Below are 25,372 nucleotides of genomic sequence, written 5' to 3' on the forward strand. Positions count from 1 at the left end.
CTATACCTCCTCAAAAACTGCTTCTAATGATAGTGCCTTGTAGCTACTAAACAATGAAGAGCTGCCAGCGAGAAAATAAAATAAGAAACTATTGACTCCCATTTCAACAAACTGCTCCCAGCAGGGCAGGATTGGGTAAGGCCAGACTAAATTAAGACAGCACAGCACAGCACATTTGTGGCGGGTATTTGTGTTTATATTCAGATTCTATTCCTGGAAATTCTTGTTCAGGCACTTGACGGTGTTCAAAATGGGTTTGAGGGTGATTAACTACTACAGAATTTTAATTTTCAATTTTAAAACTCTGTCTTCTTTTTTTCCTCTTAAGGGAAAGGAAATGGATGCAGCATAATATATGAACAGCTGGTGCAAAAAACAACACCTTAGGGCCTTCCTTAAACTAAGCAACAACCCACATCCTTCGGTGTATTTTAAAATGCTGCAAGCAAGGAAATTAGGGGCATGGCGGACACACGCATCCCACACACACCAGCACCATCACTGTTTTTAGATGAGGCAGGGGATAAATCTGAGAGACAGGGAACAGTGTGCTCTTGGCGGGAGCTGAGGTAACAGCAGTGGCAAGCAGATTTTGAGATTTGAGCTGTATTAAGGTTTATCCTTCTGCTGATGGCTATATGTGTTTTTAGAGTCGATATTGGCCAGCACACCTGCTGAGAACACAGGGATGGGGTAGTACTGCAAAGCACAGCCCTTATTTAATAATTGAAGCGCTGGCCAAGTATCATCTGAAAGCAACATGACATGGCTGAACTGCGCATCGATGACTGTGTTAAACATTACGGTCTTTAAAGTCTCAGTTTCCTGTTCTTAGCTGACAAGAGTGGCACCTACTGTGGTCTTCTGCTGTTGTAGCCCATCCGCCGCAAGGTGTTGTGCGTTCAGAGATGCTGTTCTGCATACCTTGGTTTTAATGAGTAATTATTTGTGTTACTGTTGGCTTTCTATCAGCTCGAACCAGTCTGGCCATTCTCCTCTGACCTCTGGCATCAACAAGGCATTTGCGCCCACAGAACTGCCGCTCACTGGATATTTTCTCTTTTTCAGACCATTCTCTGTAAACCCTAGAGATGGTTGTGCGTGAAAATCCTAGTAGATCAGCAGTTTCTGAAATACTCAGACCAGCCCCTCTGGCACCAACAACCATGCCATGTTCAAAGTCACTTAAATCACTTTTTCCCTATTCTGATGCTCGGTTTGAACTGCAGAAGATCATCTTGAGCATATGTACATTCCTAAATGCATTGAGTTGCTGCAATGTGATTGGCTGTTTAGAAATATGTGCTGATGAGCAGTTTGAGGAACCGGTGTATATATTACAAGGGGAAAAAAATATAATATAAATATATATATATATATTATCGCAACTTCTTTTTAATCTTGGCTTAATGATAAAGAATCATTTGGTGCTTCATTACTAGCAAAGGAATATATACTAGGAATATGATTAATATCATTATTTGGTACAGTATGTGCCTTGTTTTAAAGTACAATCTTGCAACATTATGTTCTTTCATGTTTATTTTGTGCGATAACTAGTGATCAGGGAGGATAGATTGTGTTCACAGCCCTAGGAATCAAATAATAAAATGTAATCTGTAGATCCTCTGAATTTAAAGCCATAAGATCATATATCTTTTACCATCATGCCATTTCAAACCCCCTTATAGTTAAAATTTTGACATGGAACAAGACATTTTTAAGTGACATTCCACTCCATTCCACGCACATTTTAGAGTCCCTTTTTAAATCTATTTAGCCAATCTCTGGGTCTGGTGGGAGCACTTTTAGCTTAGCTTAACCTAAATCATTGAATCGGATTGAACCATTAGCATCTCACTCAAAAAATGTCAAAAAGAGTTTTGATAATTTTCTCATTTAAAGCTTGACTCTTCTGTAGTTAGATCGTGTACTAAGGCGAAAATTTGCTAGATGCTAATGGTTTAATCTGATTAAATTATTTATGCTAAGCTAAGCTAAAAGTGCTCTAGCCAGACCCAAAGATCGCCTGAATGGATTAAAAAATGCAAAAACTCAACTGTTTAACTCTAGGGAACTTGTAAAATGAGCCTATTTCCAAAAAAAGTGGAGTGTACATTATAGCTTTTGCACCACACAAGTTCAACATGATTAAAAAGGACAGGAACAAATTAATTTTAACTGAAATGTTTGGTATTTCTCACACAATATTGTATGGCTTTCTAAGACATTGAGTCCACTAGACATAATAGAGTCATTTTATAATACATTTATGGTGCTTTTTGGTTCTTTAAAACATTCATGTTCCACTGAATAAAAAAAAGAGCATTTGCGTCTGGAATGACATGACATGGTGAGTAAATGAAACATCTCTCATAAATAATAGTACATACAGTACATAAATATTCAACCCAGGCTCATTCTAATTACATACCCCTTTATACATTTCTGGAGAGAGCAAAATATATCCCAGGAGCTACGTTTTTTTTGTTGTGTTGAGACCGCTGTGTATGCTTTTTGAGATCTCAAATTTCTCTTGCGAATGCCATTCGTGCCTGCTGTTCTCACGTAAATCCACAAGAGGCCGTTGTCAGCTGACTGACTGAATGACTTACTGACTGATCGACTGATCTACCCTCCTCCTTCCCTAAACCCAACCAATAGTGTTTTCAAAAGCACCTGTTCTGCATCTCAAGTCCACCGACCTACATGTCAAGCTACCGGACAAACTGGTAACAGCGTGAAAGCCATCCATACGGAGATAAGTGGTCCGCTGGGAAGCGAGAAAAGTAATGGCATCATATTGCCCCGTAGTGTTCATTATAAAAACGAAATGCAGCCATACGTAGCTCTGGATACATTATTCGTGATCTCCAGAAATGTATATAGGGCTACGTTTTCAGAATGAGCCTATGTTGCAACTATTATAGCCTTACCCTAGTGCACATGCCAAATTGAAATAATACATGGTTTCCGCTACATTCATTCTTTCGTGGCAGGGCGCCACACCAAAATTCATCAGGCCACGGCTACATTACAGCTTCTCATTCAGTTGTTGTTTTGTATTAAAAGGTAAGTGAATTATAACAGCGCAAACTTTTCTGTAATCGTAGTAGTGCTGTCCGCTATTTGTTCAACCCTTTAAAGTGACGTGCTGACTGACTGACTGACAGGTGCGTGATGCTTGAGGCCAGCAAACATGACGTAGCTTTCTGTTAATATGAACACAGCTTATATAATTATACTTTATTTATAGATCAAGGTCTATGGTTTTGCTTGCAATGACTTTATCTTGCTGGAGTTTATAGCCGTTTCACTTTACTTCAGGACTCATTAATGGTGTTCTGTAGGTCTATTGGAGACATTCATAAATATTCTTAGCAAATCTAATAAAAGTCGGACACACACCCGTTACATAAATGCACTAAATCGCACTTCAGCAGCATTTATTTGAGAGCGTGCAGGAAAATCTGCACTTGAGGAGCGTAGATTTGAAGGGGCGTGCAAAAAGTTTTGTGCACGAACAGAGGATATCGGCGCGCAAGCAGAGATCCGCATGGTTGTATTAGCTTGATCTCAACTTGCAATACTGGGCTCACTACATTTGTCATTGAAATAACGCCATTGGTAGTTGATGGATCTGTGTAAAAGGCTGCTGCCACAGCTAGAAAAAAAATCCTAGAGGAAACACTAATATAATCCACATCATTATTCTCAATTGTCATTCTTTCATAAACTGCTATAAGCTGAAAGATATATTATATAGGTATAATATTATGCTGCATATACAGTATATAGTATGGGAGGGATATGAAATGGTAACTAAATATTCAAGATTCCTCTTTATTTTCAAGGTTTATTGATTTAGTTCCACTGTCCATTATTAATTATTTTTCACAATAACAGTATATAGGTTTAAATTAATAAATAAAAATATAATGTGAATAAATAAATAATAACCACATATCACAATAATACAATAATAAAAAAACGAAATGACAAAAAACTTACTTGTGACATTATAATAATGCACAACCTGAAAAAACGACAAAACTATTTCATATTTCAGCATACACTACAACAATAAACCACTGTTTTCCTCCATATCAGTAATGAAAATACGATTTTTTCATCCCACTAATGAGAATATAAACTGGAGAGCGAAATGTACTCAAAATAATGTCACCGGTTTCCTAGACACTTCCCCTTTCATATCACAATCCTGAAAAGTGAGTGGTTGAGCTGCTGTAATCATAAAAGCTGCGGCTGTTGAGCTGAAAGGATGATGACATGAATTATTGACGAAGATACAAACACGGATCTGATTAAAATAACAGCCTGTACCCTTCCAGCCTCTCTAACTGATGAGGCAAACACCACCACACATCTGTTTAAGCATCGCAGAGCAGCGTCTGATTGGATATTGACGGTCACGTGACTTCTTTGCAGGGTTCTGGGTAGGTCATCTAGTCTCTATCGAGTCTATGCGTCTGACTTACGATAATCCTACTTAAAATATTACATCATCTAATAATTAAAAATGAAAACATACAATGCTAAATGTCGACAATACTAGAATGGCAGGGGTGTAGCAACTGGGGGTGGGGGGTTGGGGGATGGGGGGGTATGTGTGGATGTCCCCCTCACTTTAGAGCATTTAGAAACAGGTGATTAATAATTATTTAAACAGAAACTTTTGGATCTCATATAGCTGTCCCCCCCACTTTTAAAATGTCCGCTATACCCCTGATTGAAGGTATACAATAAGCAATCTATGATTGATTAACTTGACTCATGAAACTTGACAGATGAAATTAGCACCATGATGCAGATGCCGAGCACTCAACTATGGCAAGCCTTTTTAACATTCATTTTATAAAACACGATGTATCTAGGGGCTGCATGGTTTGCGTGGGTTTCCTCCGGGTGCTCCGGTTTCCCCCACAGTTCAAAAACATGCGCTATAGGTGAATAGGCTAAATTGTCCGTATAGTGTATGAGTGTGTATGGATGTTTCCCAGTGATGGGTTGCAGCTGGAAGGGCATCCGCTGCATAAAACATATGCTGGATAAGTTGGCGGTTCATTCTGCTGTGGCGACCCCAGATTAATAAAGGGACTAAGCCAAAAAAGAAAATGAATGAATGAATGAACAATGTATCTATATACTTTTTTTAAAAAAAATTATAAGCACTATTATTAATTTATTAGCTTGTTTCTTAGATACTAGTGCACAACTGTTCTTTTGTTTTATCTAATCTAATACTCTTTGGTATGAACAGCCAAAGCAAAGTTCAATTAAAAATCTTACTAGACAAATAAAAAATCATTTGGAATAGTTCCTATAATGAAGAAATACAAGTACCAAAGGAATAAGTACTAAGAACTACTTAATAAATACTAGTACAGTTGCAATCAGAATTATCAAACCCGCTGAATTATTATCCCCCTGTTTATTTTTTCCCCAATTTCTGTTTAACAGAGAGATTTTTTTCAACACATTTCTAAACATAATAGTTTTAATAACTCATTTCTAATAACTGATTTTTTATCTTTGCCATGATGACAGTAAATAATATTTGACTAGATATTTTTCAAGACACTTCAATAGAGCTTAAAATTACATTTAAAGGCTTAACTACTGTAGGTTAATTAGGTTAACTAGGCAGGTTAGGGTAATTAGGCAAGTTCTTGTATAACAATGATTTGTTCTGTGGACTGTCGAAATAAAATATAGCTTAAAGGGGCTAATAATTCATTCATTCATTTTCTTTTCGGCTTAGTCCCTTTATTAATCCGTGGTCGCCACAGCGGAATAAACCGCCAACTTATCAAGCACATGTTTTACGCAGCAGATGCTCTTCCAGCCACAACCCATCTCTGGGAAACATCCATACACACTTGCACACTATGGACAATTTAGCCTTCCCAATTCACCTGTACCGCATGTCTTTGGACTGTGGGGGAAACCGGAGCAAACCCACGCGAAGGCAGGGAGAACATGCAAACTCCACACAGAAACGCCAACTGACCCAGCCGAGGCTCGAACCAGCGACTTCTTGCTGTGAGGCGACAGCACTACCCCTACTGCGCCACTGCCTCGCTGGGGCTAATAATTTTGACCTTAAAATGTTTTTTAAGTGTGGTTTATTTATAAACTAATTTCGAGAGCATCACGTGCTTATGATCAACACGGCCGGCTCCTCATTAGCTCCGTAATCTGATCCATTAAATGATTACGGAAGCATTATAAATAACCAGAGTTTTTCACTCCAGTTATCTTCGTCTTGAAGCTTCCCCCCCTTCCACCCCTACTTCCTCCCCCTTTTTCCGATAGGGCGACATGGTGGCCCAGTGGCTAGCACTGTTGCCTCACAGCAAGAACACCGCTGGTCCAACCTCCTATCGGGCTGGTTGGTGTTTCTGTGCGGAGTTTACATGTTCTCCCCGTGTTCGCGTGGGTTTCCCCTGGGTCCCCCGGTTTCCTCCCACCGTCCAAAAACATAAACTATAGCCAATCGACTAAACCAAATAAAAACAACACTAGTTTACACTTCTCATGCGGCGACAAGCAGGGGAGTCCTCGAGACCTACCTGAGCTCGAACTCCGCTCTCGCCCTTCTAACGGGAGGGAGCCCCGGGCTCGAGGATATATAATAAGAATTTCTCCAGAAGAAAAAAATATTAGCAGGCATACTGTGAAAATTTCATTTGGAAATATTTAAAAAAGAAAAAAATTGTAAGGGGGGCTAATAATTCTGATTGCAACTGTATGTAACTAATAGTAAAAGAACTGGTTCCATATGAATGACTACAGTACCAATATAAAAATGTACTGAGGAACCAACAAAGGCCTCTAACATTTGAACTGTTCATACAACTTTTGAATGAAACAATGCTATTGGAAAAATTTACATACTACTTAAGAAACAAGGGGTCTGCCTTTAAAAAAATATGGATGCCTCAAATAAACCTTGTCCCGTTTACTCTGATTTTTGTATTGTCTGCTTTTTATTAGTTGATTTTTATGACTTTTGTTACTATACTTATATTAACTGGTATCCTTGTTTTTGTCCTTTTTTGTTTCTATGTTCATTTTGTTTTTTGCTTTGTTTTTATGTTCATTAAAAGCAATAAAAAAAGATTTGTTTAAATATAGTCAGATAGTCTTTATTCAAATAAGTATTAATGTACTAGCAATGAATAAGTATTAGTATATTTTTAAAAAATGTAAAAATGTAAAATAAGCTCTAGTATGGGAGAGCGGGGCACAAAGTAACACTTTATGGTTTTGAAATAATGAACAATAATGAACAAAGTAATTGGGTTAGACAATCCTTTTTTTTTTTCAACAACACACACAAGCCTCTCCTACAAATGAACACTGACAGTATGATTGTCAGATCAATGGTTTCTGTGCAGTATTGCCAAAAGTGCTAGGAGTAAAAATGTTACTATTAACCCCACCTATGGGGAAAGCTGTAACAGTGGGTTAGTTGTAACACATGCTTACAAACTCAGACTTCACACAATTAATTTAAATTGAGTTAAAATACTTTAAATAGTATATTTCCTCAGTACTTAACTCATTTTTTTTTTTTAATTCTACATAGCACAGCATGGTTATTTATGTATCTGTTGGATAAACATATTTGGATTTATTTGCATTATTATCCATTATTATACAATGCATTTATTTGCATTATTAGCAATAAAATTATAATTTTTCTGTTAAAAATATTTTCTATTAAAAAACATTTTTAATTTAAAAAGTTCCCAACATTACACTCAAAATTCAAAAATGATTGTGTTAGTTTAATTGGTGTCCAACGGTGTGTGGTTTATTTGTAACACCCTGTTACAACTAAGCCCCGCTGTGTTGTGTTTTCCTCAAAACTGGCTAGCAGTGTATATTTTTCTTTCAAACACTGTGTTTTTCTTTCAAAATGGATGCATCTTTTAGCCTAGAAGACGGTAATCACAACAATATAAGATTTAACTAACAAACTTTCACAGATTTTTTAAATTTAAAAAATCTAGAGAATAACAAAAAATACTTTTATGCTCAAAAATGGTTTCTCCTGTGTTTCTCATTCAAATTTGAGTGAACTTTTTTAATAATTGGCAGGAAGACATCTCCCGACACTGTGGTGAAAAACTTGGAAGCGTGCCATGGTTAACCCTAAGCAAATACCTTAAAACTCTGTGTTACATTTAACCCCACGTTACTTTGTGCCCCGAGCTTCCCTAGCTAACGAATAAGTACTAGTACTTAATAGAACAGACACTAGTATCTAAAAAATAAGTACTAGTAACAAACAGATGCTAAAATGGTTTATAGTAGAGATGCACCGATTGTAATTTTATTGTTCAATTCCAATTTCCAATGCAAGTGTGACCTGCAGATACCAATAATTGCTGATTCAGATTTTCTTTCTAATAAGAACTATAGTTACCGTTTATACAAACGTTTTTTTTATTTTTAAAAATTTTCCCCATTAAAACTCTAGAGCAGGGGTGTCAATCTCAGGTAGGTTTCAAACAAGCCTGAAGAACTCAATTGATTTGATTAGGTGTGTTTATTTAGGGTTAAAGCAAAGCTGTGCAGGGCTGTGGCCCTCAAGGTACTGAGTTTGACACGTGTTCTATGGCATAGTGTTGTCCCCAGGCAACAAAAAAATATTTTGGCCCACACAACACCCTTTTTTTAAAAAAAGTTATTTAATTGCCTTTCCACTGCCAAAACGGTACCAATGAAAACACTACACACAGCATACGTTTAGTCCTTATTTGGGTTAAAAAACTACACGCAACATATAGCCTACAGTCAGTGCAAACCTCTCATCTGTATCTTTAATCTTCACCAGCACATGTAGCCTCTCTCAGGCTAAAGTTCTGTCATTCCGAGTTCATGATAGTCCAAAAGGTGATGATAATAGTTAAACATGGCAGTTTGTACATCTTTTAGGTTGCTAAAAAAATATTTTCTCCTTTGTTTTTTTAGACTCCAACTTTGTTTTTTCACGCTTCACTTTCGCGTTTATCAGTTCCTAAAAGAATCGGATGTCAGAAGCACTTCAATAATCACGTACACGTTATTATCATCAGCTCAAGAAGTTCCTTATTTCAAATATAGATGTGCACGCGAGCTCTCTCAAGAAAGTGAAACTGCTTGTGCTTTCGACGGGTTTGTAAACAACAAACGGGGCAAAGGGTAGATTCTGTTCTTCTTCTTTGCTGTGTGTCTTTGTTGGTTTGTTTAAGTTCTTGTCAACCATCGCTCATTTTTATATGTATATATTATTAATTATTATTATGGTGTAATGTCTTGGCTGTGTATTATATAATGGCGCTTCCTTTGTTTTCATTCTCCTGGCTTGTGCATGAGCTAGTGACGTATATCTGTAAACCAATAGCGTTCAGCTGCGCATCTTGCTCCGCCTTTTGGTACACTTTTGTTTTGCTAGGTACCCTTTTGGAAGTGTATCCAAAAAGTAATACATTACGGCTTGCTTTTAGGTACATGTTGACAGTGGAACAGGCCATAAAAGCATACTTAACCGTACATGACCTTACCACTCAGTGGAAACGCCATCAGAATTGTGTATTTTGGTAATTTTTCATATTTCAAGCTCATCTGGGTGACAGTCTTGATTAGGTTTGGTGGTCATGGCTGAAATTTGAGAACATAGTGCCACAATCAGACACAGGCCAATAATGAGCAAAAAAATGTCTGGCCAGTTTTAGATTAAATGTTAAAATGGCTTGCCATAGCTCGACATGCTAACACTGCAATAGCGTAATAAACCAATCCCTCGTGCACTTTTCCATCAATCCTCGTTTCCTCAGCCTCCTGCGCAAACCTGCAGGCTCCGTGTTTGTTTTACTTTATCCAGCCTCTCCCTGCATTACACAACTGTCAGAAATGGTTAGTTTCAGCTTTGGCGTTGACTAGAAATGATATAAATTTTTACACAGAGTGGAAAAGATTCCATATTCCCTTCCGGAAGGTGCTGGAATATTCAGGAGCTCGAGCGGGACACCTCTGATGGGCTCGACTTGAGAGTCTCAAGGTTACTGCTAACCCCATTAAAACTGAATGAGTGTCTCGCTCTCTGGGGGAGTTCACTAAGAATGAACAACAGCTGCTCTAGCATGTTCTTGTGGAAGCTTTGTGTATTGTTAGTGTCAACGTGTTATTTAAAATGCAATTTATTTAAAAAAAAATAACTACAAGGTTTATCGTAAGATTGTGAGTATATTTGATTAATGAAACACATGACTGTTGTAGTCATGGAGCATGTGATAATCAATTTTAGATGTTAGCAAGTCAGACTGTTAGGAGAAAAAATATAATACAGATCAGATACATTGATGAATGATTGTGTATTCACACTTGGTAGGTCTGATTTGATAAAAATAAACTCTGGTGCAATGTTAGGGGCTGTTCACATATTGCGTCTTTTGTGAGAGCTATTTCATTATTTCCAGTGGAGGCATGTGACCTTTGTGTGCCAATAGCAAGTGCAGCCCACCACCAGTCGTAAACTAGAAATAAACCAATCAGCTTCATACTTTGTATTGAATACACATTGCAGTAATAAAGGTAAACTAATTACCTCGGAAAAACACAGCGCACCCAAACACAGCAGTGCTTATAATTTTCTCCATAAATAATGAATCTGAGCTAGAGCAATGGCTTGTCATTGTCTAAGAAAATAGTTGATGGTTGAAATAAGACATGGTTTTTCAAGATCCAACAATAAAACCCAGCAGTCACAGGATGTCAACATGACGTCAGTTTGACATTGTACCCCAACATCGTGGGATGTCGCATTTTGGGTGGAAATGAAATCAGATGTCAGACCAACGTCAGTGTCCAACGTTGGACAAATGATGGATTTTGGTCACTTTTAAATGCAACCTATCTAATCTAATCTAATCTAATGATGTTACAACTTGACTTTGTGGACGTTACCAATATGATGTCTATTAGACGTTGGATTTTGGCTGCCATGCCTGACGAATAAATGTCAGTATTTGACGGCAATATGACGTTTGTTTAGGATGTTGGCTTTATGTAAGATATTGGTCACTTTCTAACACAACCTAAAATCAAGCAAATATCAACGTCGAATGATGTTACAGCTTGGCGTTGGGTGGACGTTACCACTATGACGTCTATCAGACATTGGATTTTAGTTGCCACACCTGATCAATAAATGACAGTATTTGACGTTGGTTTAAGATGTTGGCTCGACGTTAGAGATCAACCAAATATCAACATCATTTAACGTCATTATTGGACATCAAAATTTTGGTCACCCGATATCATAACCTAAATCTAACCTAATATTAACATCTTATTACATTGTGTGCCTACATACCTTGTTTTTTCTCTTCATATAGTCAATGTATGTAAACTCAAACAACTTTATTTTGACACATTTTATTTTCTATGTATTATATATGTAAGTTCTCAGATAACTTCATATGTTTGCATATACAACAATTAAATGCTATAAAAGCAGTTTTTGGATTGTTTTTCAGTCGTATGGCAATGTTAATGCTAAGTAAACCAGGTCTAAATGTATATTATTATTTTTGAATCCAGACCGAATAAACTAAAATATAAATAATTATCTGCTGCCATTCATTCATAATGAGTTGAATGTTGAAAAAACATTATATAGGTATAATATTATACTGCATATTTAGTATATTCTTTGGGAGGGATATGTAATGGCAACCAAACATTCAAGATTCATTCATCTTTCACTTAAAAATTAATCAGTCTACCACATTTTCCTTCTCTTTGACTACTTTTATGAATTCCGTAGGACATATTCAATCACATTAATTCTGACCAATCAGAAAGCAGTTTAGGAAATATGTTCAGTGACACATTTGGTCAACGAGTGATGTAGATGTTGAGGATGTTGATTTGTTTCAACCGGTTCCGACCATAGCAATCAGTCTGATGTGAACAGAAACCAAAACAACTGAAAAATGATACAATGTGTAATGTGTTGCCCTTGGTCTGGACCAAATTAAACCAAAATGTTTATAAAAATATAATGTTTCCTGCACCCCACAGCAAAACTTTTTACGTAGTGTCTACACAACACTGTGATTGACACTATTTTTAACCTTAGAACGTCACACTTTGAACATTTTTCCCATTTTCACCCTCGCAAAAAGCCATTGTTGTGTAAATAAATGGTCAAAAATGAATACAAATTTCACTTAAAATGATGTTGTGCAAACTCCACTTTACACACTCATGCTGAATTGTTATTTGAGTGCATTTAGCGCCTAGTTAAACTGGATTACGGGTGGTTAGTGAATACAGATGCTGTTTTTCGTGCTCAAACACAGCACAGAAAGTAGCGCAGCTGTTTGGTGAATTGGCCCCTCAGCCTCTTTCCCAGTTTTCCAGACCATCTCTTATGTTCAAGCCAATCTGAGCCCCAGGGAACCGGGCAGAGCAAACCGCGAGTCCTCAAAATATGCGTTCTGCACACGAATCAGGATGAATATTATAGGTTTTTGCACAGTAAACGTGACATGGCCAAATAGCATCAGATAAAAATAGATAATCCCATTCCTTTTACGTGGCATCATTTTCCCCAAGGGATTTTTTTAGGGTAAAGCTGATGACGTTTGAGGTTGGACAAGGACAGAGCTCATTACGCATAAAGCTCTTTTTTTTATTCCTCATCTAATAACAAGAACAAGAAGTGGAGGATTTCGTTTCAAGATGGGAAGACAGCAGTTTAGCAATTAAATAAATCTAAGGGTAGCACTGAAAGCAAATGTGGCGGTTCTATCAACGAGAACAAAGACAATCGTCTGATTTAATTAGGCAAGCGATTTCACATGCATAAAGAGAATTATGCGAATGCACATGCCTAATTAGCTCGTAATATGTGAGCTCTGGTTTTCCTGCATGTTTGCTGGAACAATGTTTAGATTGGACTTCAAACACCTCTGGAGTCAAATGAAACCACGGATATAAATCCAATGCTAATTAATAGTAGTCGATGCTTGTATAAAGTTGATCAAATCTAAAAGACATGAGACCCTGAATAAACTAATAATAAAAAATGCTGGAATCTACCCAGTAGGCACACTATGTCATAAGACGTTAATATCAGGTGAGATTTAGGTTGTGACCAAAATTCAATGTCTACCCAGCATCTAAGAACAACGTTATTTTGACGTCCAATAACGACATCAAATGACGTTGATATTTGCTTGGTTTTAGGTTGTGTTGGAAAGCGCCAAAATCTAACGTCGAGCCAACATCTTAAACCAACGTCATATTGACGACAAGTAATGATATTTATTTGTCAGGTATTGCAACCAAAATCCAACATCTGATAAATGTCATAGTGGTAACGTCCATACAACGTCAAGCTGTTACATCATTAGACATTGATATATATGTAGGACATTGACGTCGGCCTGACGTTGGGTTTTGACGTCAACTTGATTTTCATTTGCAAACATAATGCAACATCCCCACAACGTTGGGATACAAAGTCAATCTGATGTCATGTTGACGTCTTGTGCCTGGCTGCGGAGTAGTTTTCAAGAAAACACTGTTTTCATGTTTCATTAATTCAATATTTAAACTATTAAATTAATTGAAATACGAAAACTGCAAAGAGTTTCTACACCATTTTCTTAGTTAGAAAACTAATTTTACGCATAAATTATAAATCAAGTTGGCTTTTAAATGAGCTCTTCTATTAATCTTGTCGAATTAAATAGACGAATGCTTTTGTGGACAGATTTTTCAGTGAAGGAAAACAAAAAATTAAACAAAAAAAGTTATAAATATCCATATTTCCAAACATATTGATACTGAAATTTTTAAAACGATACAAACTAATTTAGCAAAGCACCTAAAAGACAGACATTAACTTGCGTAAAGAATTTTGAGAGTTTGATAACTGACCCATTTCATCATCACTTAAATAATAACCAAGATAGCCCAGTAAAATGTTGTTATCTCTTGTCCAGTCTATAATTCTAAAAATTATATAGTAATTCTATAATTACAATCTCCCTCTGAGGTATCAAAAAAAAAAACTTCAATCAATAGTCAATTAGTTTTCACTGTAGTACTGTAGCGCTTACAATTTACAGATTACTCAAAATTCTAAAAACAGTAGCAGATACACTCAGAAATAAAGGTACAAAATCTGTCACAGGGGCAGTCCCTTTTCAAAAGGTGCATTTTTGTTCCTAACTGTTCCTTAAAAGTTCATATTAATACCTAAAAAGTACAAATGTGTAACTCATAGTACCTTAAAAGCTACAAAACTGAACCCTAAAGGTATTATTGTTCACCTCATTAACAGATATTGCAACTTTATTTCAGAGTGTGTATTAATATATAGAGTTAGCTGTTCCTATAAGGAATCTGATTGTTTCTAATGTCAGCTGGTAAATTCAATCAATCAAATGCATCCTATAGGATGAAACAACATAAATCCAGTAAATCCAGATAATTTAAGTGGTCTCTTCCTTTTATCCATGTAATCATAATGTTAATGCCACAATGGCAGTATTCATAAAGATTCATTTGTAAGCCCATAAAGCTTGCTCATACATAAATGACTTTTCTTCAGATGATGTCCATAAGTGTATTTAATATGAGGTTAACACATAAATATTGTATGTTTCAGTGTTTATGTGAATGTTAAAGCAATAATTCACCCAAAAATGAACAATTCCTATTCCATGCTGAACACACAAGAAGATATTCTAGTACTACCTGAAGTCAATGGCATAACCAATATTATTCAAAATATCTTACAATATATTCAAACTTCGGGGGTTTAACACAGGAAAGCAACTCAAAGAGTTTTTGAACAATTGGATGGTGAGTAGATTATAGCAGAACTGTAATTTGGGGCGAAATTTACTTTTGTGGTACGTTTTACTTTACATAAACGTTGTGCAAGATGGACTAAAATGATAACCATATCAATAAAAATAATTCATAAATATCCACTGAAAGACAAAAAAACTCCTTTATCTGTCTGTTTCATTCATACTGAACACTAGATGGCGCTCTCAACACCACGATTAAGTATGAGGATAATAGACAAAACTTTATCATTATAACACTACTAAATATTCTTATTCTTTAATATGAAACCACATATGGTCACAATCATTTATTTCAAACACTCGACAGATTACGAAGACTGTTACGTAGTCAATTTTGCAAACAGGCTCATAAAGGCACAACTATATCGCATATTATTGCACATTTATTCATTCCACAGGCCGATTGTAGTTTTTAGCGTTATTATCGCAGCAAGACTAACAATTTTTTGTGGAATAAATTTTTATTTGTATATTGCAAACAATAAGATATCGACCATCATGGTCACTAATCATGCATCCACTTTAACTAGACACTGAAATCAGTCTCATCTTTGACGCAAAAGCAATCACGCATAAACATAAAAGTTATGAAAATGCACCAGTGATCAAACCTACAATGATTTAACAATTAGCTTAATCTAAAGTTATGCATAACATAAACATACATTTTATAAACATGAGCGCAAGCATAAAGTAAATTCTCTGAATACACATGCCTAATTAACTCACAACATTTGCACTCTTGATTTTTCACCTATAGACTCAAAGTGGGGCACTGTTATGTGTTCTGTGTGAATTAACAGTGCTCGATGGTTGGGTAAAATGGGGACAGAGCTTTTGATCAGGCCCAAAACACAGACCGACATCAGACACGCAGCTGAGCCTGTCTGAAGCTTTCAAGTGGGAGAAATACATCCAAAATATGGTGTTCTACAAAACCTACAACATCCACTACTAGGGCTGTTACATTTATGGAAGTTGGCTAATGATTAATTGTCTATGAAATAATTCAGATTATTTGTCTGTCTTATATGGAAATCTAATATATGGCAACATATGAGCATTTATAAACTTATAATTAATATATTTTAACATATATGTTGATATTTTTATTTCCAATGGTAGAAAAAGACATATAAATTGCCATTTTTGTATTGAAATATATTTTGTATGTAAACCCAAACTTGTTAAATATCTGATTTGCATATATTCCCATAAATCAGATTTCTTTTGGGGGCTTTGTCATGCTTTGTCAGGCTCACGGACCTTTCTCGATCCCACCATGCTTTTCTTTGTCTACATACTTTCCTATCGTAAAAAAGGCAAAAATGCCAAACCAAATCTGAAAAATAAATTAATAAATAAGTAATGAATAGTTACAAATTACTGTGATTCACTTTTTATAAGTAACATTTAAATAGTAATATTGAGTATTCGTTTTATTATAAGTGACTTAATTTAAATAACTTACTTTTTATTTATTACAGTTATTTTGTTCTGAAACTATTACAAAAATCGCCAACCACTGTGCATATAATACACAACACACGATACAAGAAAAAAAAAATTATTCGTTCGATTTGCTACTGAAAAGTGACATTAGCTATTTTCTCAGATACTAGTTGTAAGCGCTGCAGCTGTTAGTAAAGAGAAACAAACACAATTTACACTCAGGGCCCGATCATACACTTGGCACAACATAGTGCGGTGCAAATGTTATTTTGCTTACACCCTGGAATCATGGACAGGTGTCTGAAGTTACAGTATATAGATATACTTTTAAAGTCAGAATTATTAGCCCCGCTTTTAATTTTATTTTCTTTTATAAATATTTTCTAAATTAATTTTTCACAGTATGTCTGATAATGTTTTTTCTTCTGGAGAAAGTTTTATTTATTTAAAATAGAATAAAAACAGTTTTTAATTTTTAAAAAACCATTTAAGGTCAAAATTATTAGCCCCTTTAAGCTATTTTTTTCCCCGATTGTCAACAGAACAAACCATCATAATACAATAACTTGCCTAATTACACTAACCTGCATAGTTAACCTAATTAACCTAGGTAAGCCCTTAAATGTCACTTTAAGCTGTATAGAAGCGTCTTGAAAATTATCTAGTAAAATAGTATCTACTGTCATCATGGCAAAGATAAAATAAATCAGTTATTAGAAATGAGTTATTAAAACTATTAAGTTTAGAAATGTGTTGAAAAAATCTCTCAGTTAAACAGAAATTGGGGAAAAAAATAAACAGGGGGGCTAATAATTCATGGGGGCTAATAATTCTGACTTCAACTGTATTTATATAGTGTATATATTATAATATTTATATGAATCCCCAGCGATCACTGACAGGTGTCTATATTATCTGAAACTTCTGGAAAAAAAATGCAACCCCGCCTGCCACACTGAGCAGCTATGAGTTGCATTGGAGTGACCTCAATTCCCCTTTTGTCTGATTGGCTGGAGGAGCAACTGTCAATCTTGAATACTGGACCAATGATGATGCTGAAGCCCGTTCGTGATTTAAATGAAACTCGAATTGCATTGTTTGGAAACGCAAATGCAGAATGTGGGAACAAGAGCGAAGGGGAAAAGACTGTATTTTGTCTAATCGCGTTTTCATTTTTGATTCACGCTCATTATCTTTGAATATGTGACCTCGTTGTTTCATATTCAGGTTTTAGTTTTCGTTTTTGCGCGTTATAATTTTACACACCATGTCAATTTTTAAATTTACGTTTATTTATTTTTTGATCCGCACTGTGATACTTTAGGCAGGAATTTGATCCCACACTCCACCACCTTTTCCCTATTCCACGAAAGTAAAAGTAAAGTAAAGAGAAAGTAAAGAGGCCAAATGGAAGAGGCTCGTTCTGTAGATGGACTTCATCCTCATGCCGATGGTCTTTAACTGTTTTCTCGCTAGTGAAGCTTTTTCCACTTATAAAGTCCACCTAGCAAATGTACCATGGCACAACTCAACTGAATCTTAAAGGGAATGGGAGATGAGACTCTGATTGGTTTAATGCACGTTGTGCTCTAAACACATCTATAACCCATTAAGAGAATAAACACAACCCTTTTAGATCTTTTGGTGATCCTCAACCAACGGGCCATGGACTGGTACCGGTCCATGGATCAATTGGTACTGGGCCGCACAAAAAATCATTAATTAATTCCATTTTATTTATTATCTGAGTCTTAACGATCTTTTATTTTGAAAAATCTCGGTCACGCCAAAATTTAACCCACAAGCGGCAAAATGAGTAAGAAACAGACATCTTTGGAAATTTTCTTTGCTAAGGGGAAAAGGCCAGTGAAGGACCCACGAACTGCCAAAAAAAAAAGATCCACAACCCATTTGTCAACAAATCAGGTGAATCCACCTTGTCTGTGCAAGAAGATAAACTGCTGGAGATCGCATATGATGGCGACCTTTTAGGGGCCGTTCGCATATCGCGTCTTTTCTAGAGTTTGCGCAAGTTTGTCATTTCCAATGGAGGTGTGCAGGCTTGTGCATGCAAGTCGCATGACGCGCTTGCGCCTTCCAGACACATCCAGTTGAATGAATGCCGTGAGCGCACTACGAGTCACGTGACAAGATCTGACCAATCAGCTTCAGCTTGTATGGAATATACACATTTCGGTAGACTAATTATCCCAGACAAACACAGAACAGCCAAACACTGAAGTGATTTGTAATTTTCTCCATAAATAAAACTTGTATCAGAGTGACAGCAATGTTTTGTCAGCTTGTCATCCTCTGAGAAAACAGTTTGAACACTACGATTCCACCCAGTCCTCTGTAAATTTGTTAAGCGTTGACCGTTCCGCTGTGATAAAAAGGTTGGGGACCACTCTTTTAGACCATGCGCTGGTGCACAGACCATTTTTTTTCCGTCCATAAAATAGCAAAAGTGGAATCAGACACACCGTTACTGGTTTTGCGTCATGTGCACTAGACATCATGCTAAGATCGTTAAAATAAATCCCTCTCTCTCTCTTTCTCTCAACTCCCCTGTAAAGCGATTACAAATGTTACATTGAAAATAAAAATTAATGCACATTTGTTTCCCCCTAAAGGAATTGCAGTTATCACAATCATCTGAAACGACTGCGATTAGATTAAATAACTGCAATTAGACAATTGTAATCATGACAAGACCTATCCACTACCATAAAAAAGCACCAATAAGCAAACAATACCTCTGTTTATGCCTCTGTTGACCCTTTAATGCCTTGTGTTTTTCACCCACAAACCAGATTATCCCCATCCCGCCATAAACCTCGTTTCATAAGCCTGAGGAGATTTTCAGGTGTGAGCTGGCACACAATTTCATTACCACTTCTCCGAATTGTGTATTAATCTGGCAGGAGTCGCCATCAATCCCTTGATCAGAGCAAAACAGATCAAAGCGAGGGGAGGAAAAAAGGTAACTCGATGGTTTATGGCATGGATAATGGACATCATAATCTGTTCATTCATTAACAAAACAGATTAGATAGAACATATTTGTTTGTCACCGCTCCTGGCAAAGACACACTTTTAGGAAGAGAGTTGGCATCAGATGGCTGGATCTAAGTATTAGCTCGACGCACGTGACCTGAAAATGACTGGCTTGTGTTATAGCAGATGTCCTCATAGGCAAGTCACAAACCACAGAGCTTGTTTTAGAGCTATGAGTGATTAAGAAGCTTGTGAGAATCGCAAACTGTTAGGGATCGATATTAATCTGGACAATGTGTGCTGTCATGTCGGACTGGGCAATATGTTAAATTAATAAATGCTCTATTTTGTTGTTGTTTTTTTACATTTAACTTGTCAAGTAGCATATTCAATGTTTACTCTCATACAGCATTTAAAGTACACATGAAAGACTAGCCATATTGATTTTGTTAGCTCACGTTACTAGTTTTAAGGTGAACAATTGATCTGTGCATGTCATTAAGAAAAGAAAAATTGTTTGCCCTTGTAATCTTTAATTGAAAGGTTCCTGTTCGTTTTCAGTTAGATTCTCAGATTACATCTGTCTGAGGTATTGGGCGTGGTTAACATACTTAACCACACCCCTCCAACTGTCAGTTTTGACAGCGCTATGACACCAAACAGACATGGTGAGGAGGAGGTGTCTGCTAGGTTGCAATGACTCTCCTGAAACCCTCTCAATCTTTCTGAATGAAATGCCTACTTTACTTCATCCAATTAGCTTGCAGTAGAAAAGAAAACAAGCCCACTGTTTTCTCATTTAATATTCTGTTTCTCATCACATTTTGAAAAACAAACGGTCACAGCTTCCGGTTCATGCAGACTTTAAGTCCTTTTAGACCCAAAAGAGCTAAAAATTTCAAAAACAAATTTAGTTTTTAGTTAGAGAACATTTTAAGACCATTCAAAAAAAATACAAGAGTACACACTCCTTTCGATCTTAAAAAATACTTACAATTATAAATGAAGTTATTTCATTGTAAGAAAGCATATGTAAAATATATGTCTCCTTTTCTCCATAAATCACACATCTAACGGTTTTACTGTATAATAATAATGCTTAGATAAACTTTAAATAATTGTCACGTTATAAATATATTGGCTAACAGTGTTGGGGAAAGTTACTTTTAAAAGTAATGGATTACAATATTAAGTTACTCCCAAAAAAAGTAACTAGTTACTTGGTTACTTGGTTACTTTTTATGGTGAGTAATTCTTTTTGTTACTTTTTATTACCTGGCTGAGGTTGATCTCTTTTAGAACTTGATTTTTTTAAAATAGAGGAGCTCTGCAATTTACAATGTATTGTATAACCTACACCTTCATTTATCTTTTAAAAAAACATAAAAAAAAAAAAATATATATATATATATATATATATATATATATATATATATATATATATATATATATATATATATATATATATATATATATATATATATATATATATATATATATATATTACGATAATGTTATCTGAGAACTTCCTGACCCCAGAGCTATGCATGCTGTATATACAGATGATTGAAAGTTTAAAGCAATGCGTTTGCTAAGTAAAATCACAGTCCATTGAGACAATCCCTTTTTCCTTTTCTTTGATGCGTTCAAAGTAATGAACACATTCTCTCATTGACTACGTGATTCATTGTGACTACTTTAATTTTAATTCAGCAATTTATTTTTTAAAAGCGAATTAATTAAACTAAAAAAGTAATTTGTGTTACTTTTTTTAAAAAGTAACTGGAATATAGTGACTTATTTTATAAAAAGTAATGCGTTACTTAACTTGTTACTTAGAAAAATAATATTATTATGTAACTCGCGTTACTTGTAATGCCTTACCCCCAACACTGTTGGCTAATAATTAATAAGAAACCTCAACAAAAAATAATAAAATTTTAATGCAATTCTGCAAATTTGTATCCAACTCGCAACAATCAGACTTTTGAAATATCATCTTTCAATAAACATAAAAAACAAGTCAAAATTTTAGAACATAATATTGTGTATGATACTGTATTAATACAAGATTATATTAGGTTAACTTTCATACCAACACATCCAGAAGCTGTGAAGCTTGACATTATGAACTTAACATTATGGAATAAATACTGACATATCAGAATTCCTTACCATGTGTTTTCAACAGTGTGTTAACACTTGGTAGTGTTATGATCACCAGCGATCTAGCAGCTACAGATCTTCAAATCTGCCATTACGTGGACTACAAGTTCCAGTCATGCACCACACACACTCACACCGGTTTCTGATCCTGACTGATTGCAAACACACAGCCGGAGGATTGTCAAAGACTGATTACATGGACTATTTATACAACGCACACACACGTATCAGTGCTGAGTCTTGTTTATCTGTCAAGTTAACATTACGACGCATTTTCCTAGTCTTATCTTTCCGTTGCTGACCTTTGTTTGTTTGTTTATGTTGTTAGCCGCCTGGATCGACCACTCGCCTGCTTATTGACCTTTGTTCTAGATTTGCCTACATGTTACCGTTTGCTCTCAATTGTGATCATTGTCTGCCTGACCATTCTCTTTATAATAAATCCTACATTTGGATCTGCACTCTGTTGTCAGCATCTCTCGTGTGACAGATAGATTTGGTTCAATTAAAATAAACCTAAGAATATTAATAATATATTCGTGCGATTTCTCTATAATACCGCTTTCCATTTTGTTTTGTGTCATCTTGTTTCACATTCGCAACTGAATTTTGCAAGTGTATTTCTCAAAATTAGCTTCAACAACTAAATTACTGTAGTAAAGTACATAGTTGCTATGGTAACACAACTATAGTAATAATAACAGACTACCCAGTACTGTACTGTAAGTTTTCTTAAACTATACAATAACTTTAGTTTTACCTGCATGAAAACTAAAGTGCACTACAGTATTTAATTAGTATTTAATAATTTAGTATGCTGGAGCATTTATTAACAAAGTGTAAATGCTCTAATATAAACAGTATAATTCACTTTACTATGGTATTGTTCAAAAACACTGTAGTATTTTTTCATGAGGGAAATATTTAGGAAATAAATGGATTAAAAAAAATTGCCTGTAATTTGATTAACAAAAGCTGTAAAATGGATCTAATATCATCCTCAATCAAAAACAACAACAAATGTCAAACATCAAAATAGCGTCCATATAGGGTGGTAATGCAAAAACAGTACACAACGCCAAAACAGTAAGTATGAGCACATTATCAAGTGATCTGGATACTATATATTTCAATAAACTGCCACGGAAAACAATTTCTCTCAAACCATCCTGAATCCACAGGCTAAATCACAAAATGGAAGAGACTGTGGACAACCTGATTGAAGTCATTCATCTCTTGAGACGAGCTGTTTGCTAACGGCTTGTCAAAGCTCGGTACTGATCATCCATCACGACACGCTCACTGCTGAACTCTGTTATTTAACAAAACGACTAAAAAAATACAGATAAACCAACTTTAGAGGTGTATGTTTTTCCGTCCTGATAGCAAATGAAAAATAAATACGAAAATGAAAATTCTGTCATTATTTAATCACACAAACCTGTTTGAGTTTATTTCTCCTCTTGAACCAAAAAAAGAAGATATTTTGAAGAATGATTACTTCCATAGTTGGAAAAATATATATATATGGATGTGAATGGCTACCTGTTTTCAACATTCTTCAAAATATCTTCTTTGCTCAACAGAAATTAGATGTGTGAAATTAATTTAGATTTTAAATTAATCCAAAAAATAATAAAAAGCAGGAAGTACTGACTAATTAAATGTAATTTGATAAAAAATTTATAGGAGTTAAATCTTTGTTATTATCACCTTTTTTACTTCCGAACATATGTATTTGTTAGACTGACTTTAGTGGGTTGAGGTTTGTGGGTATTAATAAAGTAATTATTATTAATAACTATTTTGATTTAAAATTGTATTTCTTCAGAAGTTTATTACATTTATTTTTGTTAAAGGTATACAGTATGTTCCTCGTGTTATTTTGTTTTTTGTTAAAACCAAGAGTTGTAATAAACTGCAAAGCGAATTGTTCTTATATTTGTTCTTCTTTAAATGTTAATAAAACATCATGAATCTTTTATTAATCAATAATTACTCTAGATTTTTAGAAATCAAAATTCATGAAATCGATCTTTAACAATGCTGGTCAAAAGGAGTGCATCCAAAGCAATTACTGTAAATGTACTCCAGTATTTTAGCAGAATTACTTATATGATAAAAAAAAAATCCATTTGAAAAGTGGCTTTTTCAAATTGAACCACTTTGAAGAGCGTTTTCAAAAAGATACATTTTTATAGTCTATGAACGCCATCTTGCACTTTAAAAATGACATGTGCTTTTTGTTCAAACTTATTTAAAATGGGCTGAAACAACACAATTCTTGAGTTCTTTGGGGACAACTTAGTTGTGTTACGTTCAATCCACTTAAATTTGTAAAATCTAATAAGGTAACTTTATTCCTTCATGTTGTCCCAGCCCAAATAGATTTTTTACTGTGTGGTGTGCATTTTTTAAACAAAAACATACACTGTAAAAAAACAACATTTTTTTCTTGAATCAAAAGTTTTCTGGTCATCTCAACTTACGTCAATCCAACTGACTTGAAATATAAAGTTAAAATACACTGTAAAATCCAAAAAGTTAAGGTAACTCAAACCATTTGAGGTTACCGATTGCAACAAATTCAAGTTCAAAAACAAATCCTGAGTATACTGTGAACTTACTCCATTTGAGTAAAAGAAGCTATTTGAGCACAGTAAAACCCAATAAATGACGAGAACTCAAACCAACTGAGTACTGTAAAATCCAATAAGTCAACTCAAACCGTTTGAGGAAACCGATTACTACAAACCATTTGAGTAAAAAAAAAAAACTCCATTTAAGTTGAAGTAATGAGTTATTTAATTAACTCATTACCTTCAACACTGAGTTCAAACTTCTACTCAAATAAGTAGAAATAACTTTCAGTAAATTCTGAGTTAACTACACTCATTTCATTTGATAAAGTTGACTGTTGGGTTTCACAGTGTATGTATAACTTTAAAAATTGAGTTGAAACCTGATTGACTTTTTAAAATACGTTAAAACAACATAAAAATTGTTGTCTTGACTTTTGTCATTCAATTAAAAAAAAGTTTTAAAAAAACCTTCCAAATCAAAATTTCACACAGCCTGTTGAAATATGGAATAATTGGAAATGAGAATTTATTATTTAAATTTAATAACTATAATAATTTATTCATAACTAATTGGTACACACGGTTAACGATTTTTTGTAAATTACACAGTATTTAACTGTAATATGAACTGTACTTTACTGTAGGACAGTTATGCGGTATGTTACTGTATTTTAAAGTCGATTGTGAAAATGACTGTACATTTTACAGTAAAGAAATACAATACTGTAAATACATGTACCAAATGATGCTGTAAATGTATATACTGTATTTTTGCTGTAATTGATTAACAGTAAACTAGTGTAGATTCAACAGGAAGTTGTTAAAAGTGTAAGCAAAACAACTAATTATCTGAAAAAAAATGATTCAATCCAGAGCTCAGAAACCAAAAATATGATCTGAACCTTTTGTGATTCGTTCATTTACTAATGATTAATGCAAGATAGCACCAAACAAGAATGGAGGGGGGAGGGGGGTTTCATGTATACAGAAATAGAATGAACGCCTCAGACTGGACATAATCAACTTACACACGTCTTGTTCAGCTAATGAAGCGTGCGATCATGGGAAACAGGAACATGTCAGCTGTGAAAGCGGTCAGTCAGATGCTTTATTCCGATCTGACATCAGCACTTAATGAACTGCTTCAGCGGCAGTAATTAGACTGAGAGAAATGCGCATTCTGCCCTACTGGAAACTGTAATTGAGACACTGACTGCACGTCTACTTATTCCAACATGGTGTTTTAACATTTCCACTCCAGTTCTGCTTTGC

At 35.1% G+C, this 25,372-nt stretch overlaps 1 protein-coding gene across 3 annotated transcripts in view; it reads right to left on the bottom strand.

Moving 5' to 3' along the window:
* kiaa1549la (KIAA1549-like a) overlaps positions 1–25,372 on the bottom strand; it is a 116,425-nt gene that overhangs the window by 79,928 nt on the left and 11,125 nt on the right. The gene's annotated exons all lie outside the window — the stretch shown is intronic.

Source organism: Danio aesculapii, chromosome 25 (genome assembly GCF_903798145.1).
Source record: "Danio aesculapii chromosome 25, fDanAes4.1, whole genome shotgun sequence".
Lineage (NCBI taxonomy): Eukaryota > Metazoa > Chordata > Actinopteri > Cypriniformes > Danionidae > Danio > Danio aesculapii.